Source organism: Muntiacus reevesi, chromosome 8, assembly GCF_963930625.1.
Source record: "Muntiacus reevesi chromosome 8, mMunRee1.1, whole genome shotgun sequence".
Taxonomy (NCBI): domain Eukaryota; kingdom Metazoa; phylum Chordata; class Mammalia; order Artiodactyla; family Cervidae; genus Muntiacus; species Muntiacus reevesi.
In genome coordinates this window covers 77493428-77499947 of record NC_089256.1, presented here as the reverse complement: position 1 = coordinate 77499947, position 6520 = coordinate 77493428, and the positions used below count along the sequence as shown (strand labels likewise).

The window sequence follows — 6520 nt, the reverse complement described above, 5'->3', positions numbered from 1 at the left end:
AAAACAGAAAATAGTTTAGTGTTCTTCCATGCTGTGCATACAGAGAATAGAAACAAAATCCTGCTTTATGCATGTATGTGAAGTATGTAAGTATATGGGTGTGAACTTTCTGAAAATAACATTTAGCTACATGAATTCAAGAATCTGCTCAATTTTGCCTGCTAAATTGTATATTTGTATGAAATTATTTTCTAATCTATACTATCTTCATTACAAATTTATAGATAAAGGATAATCCTATTTCATTCTGATATGTTTAGCCTTCTTCCATTCTCCATTACGTTCTTTAAGGTAAGAAACTAGGATGTAATCATCTATTCAAAACTTGAGTTAACATTTGTAACTCTTGATACATATGTTTTTTATATAGATATCAATTTAATATTTTAATTTTTAATGTATTCATTTCTTTTGGCTCAGGGGAGTATTCATTGCTGGTTGGTCTTTTCTCCAGGTTCAGTACGTAGGGGCTACGCTCCAGATACAGTGTTTGTGTTCCTCACTTGCTGCGGCTTCTCCTGGGTGCATGGGCTTCAGTAGTTCTCCCATGTAGGCTCAGTAGTTGCAACTTCCAGGCTCCAGAGTGCTGGCTTGTAGTCGAGCCACACACAGGTATAGCTGCTCTGTGACACGTGGGATCTTCCCAGAGCAAGGATCAAACCTGTGTCTTCCACAGACAGCAGGTTCCTGAGGGTCTCCACCATCACGTCCTTGTACAAGGTCCTCTGGGCAGAGTCCAGGAACTCCCACTCCTCAGGAGAGAAATCTATGAACACAGCTTTGAAGGTCAACTGCTTACTCATGCCAGGCTCTTTGCAACCCCGCTGATGGCAGCCCACGAGCTCCTCTATCCATGGAACTCTCCAGGCAAGAACACTGGAGTGGGTTCCCATTCTCTTCTTTCATTTTACTTCTTCATTCAGTGACTTTGTCAATATTCTATTTCGTTTTCAAAGCTTATTTATCTTGCTTAAGTTGGGTCTTCATTGCTGTGAGTGGACTTTCTCTAGTTGCAGCTTCAGTGCACGGGTTTCTCATTGCAGTGGCTTCTCTTGTTTTGAAGCAAAGGCTCTAGAGAGTGCGGGCTTCCATAGTTATGGCTCCTGGGCTCTAGAGCACAGGCTCAGTAGTTGTGGCCCATGGGCTTAGTTGCTCTGAGGCATCATTCCAGACCAGGGATGGAACCTGTGCACCCTACACTGGCAGGCACATACTTATCCACTGCACCACCAGGGAAATCCTCAACATTATCTTATTGTAGTTCAAAAAAACTTAAAACTAATACAAGCAGTAAATAACATACAGAAGATTTCTTCCAATCTTTATAAAATACCTGTATTTAAAAATACATGGGCCTCCCTACGGTAAGTGGTAAAGAATCCACTGGGCAATGCAAGAGATGCGGGTTGTTGCCTGCTCCGAGATCCCAGATGCTGAGGGCCAACTATTCCGTGAGTCTCAAATCCTGAGCCAGAGCTCTGGAGCCCAGGAGGTGAAACCACTGAAGCCGCTGCGCTCTGGAGCCTGGGCTGCAAGAGAAGAGAAGCCACCAGAATGAGAGGCGTGCGCACTGCAACCAGAGCGGCCACCACTCGCCGGAACCAGGGAAAAGACACTGAAGCAATGAAGATACAGTACGGAAATAAATATATTTTTAAAATAATAATGTGATTTTCATCCTTAATTTCACATATGTACTTATTAACAAAGTCCAAAATATATTATTTTAATCCATTAAGAAAATACTGAATCAAGATCAGTAAAGTTGAGGGGGGATCAGGATGGGGAACACATGCAAATCAAAGGCTGATTCATGTCAATGCACGACAAAAACCACTACAATATTGTAAAGTAATTAGCCTCCAACCAATAAAAATAAATGGAAAATAAAAAACAAAAGATCACTAAAGTTGGAAAACTCCCTCATGGTTCAGTGGTTAAGATCCCTCATTTCCACCGCAGGGTTTCAGGTTCGATGCCTACTCAGCAAACCAAGACCCTGGAAGCTGAGCAAGAGCCATGCCTGACTCCAGTTCTTTCCTTTTCTGGGCTTCGTCCATGAGTCTTTAACTCTCCGGAGATCCTGCTTTTTCTCTGAATTTCTCTCCTTTCCCCACTCGCTACCTACAAGGCTCATTATCTTTCATAAAGCTGTCTCTTCCAGGTTCCTCACAGTCCTCTTCACTGCCATCGCTTGTCCCACATGCTTTTCTCAATTTTCCATTTCTCTAGGAGTCGCTGTCTCTGCTTCTCCTTTTTTTTTTTTTTTTTTGTTTTTTATTTTTTTTTTTATTTATTTATTTTTTTTTTATCTTTTTTACTTTTTTAAATTTTATTTTTCAGTGGGTTTTGTTATACATTGATGTGAATCAGCCATAGAGTTACACGAATTCCCCATCCCGGTCTCCCATCCCGCCTTCCGCCCAGCTACCCTGGGACCTCCACTCGCCGCTCTCCGTTTCCACGTCGATACATATATTTTATATATCTTCTTATGTATCATTTTAATTCCAATAGTGATATTTAGCTTTCTTCTTACTTTAGGATTGACTTAAGGGCAAATGATTAACTAAGTGAGTCTTTATGCAAACTGCCCCTTGATGCACACATTAATTAGATGAATAGTGATAATAGTAACCAAGAAAAGGAATACGCTAGAGTAAATCATGTGTGAATATACACAGGAGCCCAGAGGTAATATGATTTGAGTAAATGTGTTTGATATAGTACTTGTACTACCATTAAATAAGCACTTGTTTTGATAGGGCATGTGAGTGATATCTCAATGTGTTAAGTGTATATAATCAGGTATCTTTATTTTCTTCAAATTTTAAGAACGGTCTCATGATGAACAACTGCATGAGTCTATGGTTAAAACTCTAGATATATATACACGCTGGAAAAATTAAAAGTTCAAGCAGTAGATGATAATTGCTTTTTGAAGAAGGTACCAAAGTAGTGTATTTGGAGAAAGCACCAAAATTAGAAGTAGTGTATTTGGTAGCCACATTATTCTCCTTAAATGGGAAATAAAACTTACCCTCTGGAATATTCTACAACTTTCTGCATTTACTAGTTTACAAATGAATAATGGACTGAAAATAGTAAGTGTTTTGAAGTTCATCTTCGTGTTCTTTTACACATAACTTTAAGGAAAATAGTTTTCATCTGTCTGGTTTTGCCTTCGAAAACCACTTTGAAGATTCTGTAAAACGTTTTCTGGGGAAAATTTGAAAATTAAAAAAATATATTTTAACATAATTATAAACATTTGCAATGTTTATAACATATTCAGAATAAATTTAAATTATAATCTGAGTTTCACTTATCATGAGTTTATGAAAATCATGAAACATCAAACCAGTGGGTTAGAAATACTGATAAAAAATAAAAACTATCTGAATTTACTACAAGATTCTGTTTTCCAACCTCTTTGACAAAACATGCCATCTTAACAAGCCAGTGAGCATAAATGACTTAAAACGCACTGAGCCCTTGCACTTAATACAGTCAGTAGCCTGCACTTCAAATTGTCCTACACCATTATCATGTTTCAACATGATATCTGAAGGATATCGCATCATCAAAGTGTACATTCTTTGGATATTTGTCTTTCAATGTCAGCATCAAAATATGTGCCCTTTGGTCACTAATCTAATCCCTTATGGAGCTGTAAACAGACAATAACAAGCAAGGATTTCCGTCAGTCTAAGTATTTAGACAATGGTAAATCTTCCTTAAGAAGAAGTCATTCAAACATCAAATTTAAACAGTGCTGAAGAAGAAAAAATACATGAAATCCAATGGACTTATATAACAAATATTTCTTCCTCAATCTCAAAAGGTTTATTTATTTTATTTATTTATTTATTTTACTCTCAAAATGTTTAAAGGGAAGGCATATAAATCACTCAGTGATGCAAGAGATACTAGTTATAAGGCTAAACATACTCATTCCTCATTCTGTAAATGTTTGGGTTATCTAATACATGCAAACACAGACAGATATCAAAGCTACAGAAGTTAGGTTTATGCCCTCATGAAACTTGTCATCTGGGGAAAGCTCAGAAGATAAGCATATTACATTAGAAGAGAATACACAGACTATCTGAAGGCTTAATAGGAGACAAGTCCCAGTTTTCACACAGTTAACAAGTAGTTATGGACCCAAAGGCACCTCTGAAGAGAATCTAAAATTTTTCACATGTCATGACTTTGAATGAACAAATCTCCAAAACATATTTTATATGAAAGGATCAAGGCATTATGAACTAAGAACTTTAATCTGAAATTATTTCAGTGAAAACAAATCAAATTTTCAACTGAGTAAAGCAATGCATGGAAAAGAAAATCATTTCATCAAGTGAAATTCAAGGATGCAATCTGACAATATTCTTTTATGATTTCTTTGAAAACTTGATAATCGTTCTGGTAGCTACTTGTAGCAACTAAGCTGAGAGTTCTAAAAACCTGTTTGAGTTATACAAACAAGCATGTTAATATATATGTATACACACACACACACACACACATATGTTTTAAGGTGATAGTAAAAGATATCTTGAAAGAACAACAACAGAGAATTAAGGAGAGATTTAAAATCATGATTTCTAACTGATGTTTATTTTTTTATAGCCTCTAAAATAGCTCTTACTGTATTTTACTGAAGCACACTGCATTAGAATATTTACCTTCATCAACTCTAACAGCATTTGGGTGGCTCTTTCATATTTAAAAAGGCAGTAGCCCTTTTAGATCTCTGAGTAGCACCGTGGTAGTCAGGAAGAACAAGAACCTTACAAAAGCAGCCAAAAGCGAGCCAAGAAGAAAGTGGTTGACTCATTTTCTAAGAAGGATTGGTGTGATGTGCAAGCATCAGCAAGGCTCCATACAAGAAATCTTGGGAAAACACTGGTCATGAGAACCCAAGGAACAAAAATCACAACTGATGGCTTCAAGGGTTGTGTTTTTGAAGTGAGCCTTGCTGATCTGCAGAATGATGAAGTTGCATTTAGGAAATTCAAGCTAATTACTGAGGACGTTCTGGGTAAAAAATGCCTGACTAATTTCCATGGCACGGATCTCACCTGTGACAAAATGTTCTCTATGGGTCAAAAAATGTCAGACTGAGATTGAAGCTCACATTGATGTCAGCACTACCAATGGTAACTTGCTTCATCTGTGTGAGTTTTACTGAAAATGCAACAGTTAGATTCAGAAGACCTTTTATGCCCAGCATTGGTAGGTCAGCCAGATCCACAAGATCACAATGTAAATCATGACCTGAGAGGTGCAGACAAACGTCTTAAAAAGGGTGGTCAATAAATTGATTCCAGACAGCACTGGAAAACACATAGAAAATGTTTGTCAATCGATTTATCTGCTCCATGATGACATTGTTACAAAAGCAAATATGCTGAAGAACCCCATGTATGAACTCGGAAAACTCATGAAACTGCATGGGGAAGATAGCATTTTTGGAAAAGTTATTGGGGATGAGACAAGCACTAAAGTTGATCAAACTGATGGCTATGAGTCAGCTGTCCAAAAATCTGTGAAAAATTCGGACTTTTAATGGTGATTGAAAAAAGGTCTTATTTGTGTTAAAAAAAAAAAAAAAAAAGGCAGTAAAAGTAGGTGATAGCCAGCTAAACTTTTCTAATAAATCTTTTTCAATGCAAATTTATATTCCACTGTTGTATATATAGGGAATAATTTCGACAGGTGTTTAACTGACTTTCTTTATTAAAATGCTCCAACTGTCAAATTCAAATTGCTCTAAGCACAAAAGCCAACAAAGTAAAATTAACTAATGGTAAAAAGATTACCATATCTGCATGAAGGGAAAATTTTAAATAATTAAGTGAAGAGTAGCTTTGCATGTGACAAATAAGATGAAATAATAACTTCAAGTTGACCTCCCAAGTACTTCTTTTCAGACTCTTTTACAGGAAGAAACAGCAAATAACGCTTGATTTTAGCTTCTTCTTCTGTTTTATTTCTGAGATAAGTCAGTGTTTTTACTTTACAGGTGACAGAGGACACTTGTCTTCCTGTGTGCAACATGAGAAGGACTTATTCACTCCATTTCTGGAAGGAACAGCAGGAGAGGAACATTCGATTCTAAACTTCCTTACTTTTTCCCAGGAGGGAAGAGTTATTTAGCTGATTCACACAACAGGAAGAGGGAGATAAATATGACTCCATCCTTAGGAGTTCTCTCATTGTGAACCACCTGCCTGCAAAGAGTATACCTGGGATCTGCTGCTGGCAGTCAGCTATCCAACACTGCCCACGACATAGTAGATCTCTCATCTGGAATACATGTTAAGAGGCCTATTTAGCCACAAGTTCGTTACACTTTCTCCAGTTTAGATTTATAGGGGAAAAAAATTATTTTGATTTTTCACCTAGCTACAAAATGGTTCCAAACTTAGGCATTAGAAGTGTGATATCTGTCTTCCCTTTAAAATCTGAACAAACATGATGTCAACAGATAACACAAATTCTATCAATTAAA

General features: G+C 36.9%; 1 pseudogene; it reads left to right on the top strand.

Annotated features, from left to right (window-relative positions):
* The first annotated feature begins 1390 nt into the window (after nt 1-1390).
* Nucleotides 1391-5575, top strand: LOC136172968 (small ribosomal subunit protein eS1 pseudogene; annotated as a pseudogene).
* The last annotated feature ends 945 nt before the right edge of the window (nt 5576-6520 follow it).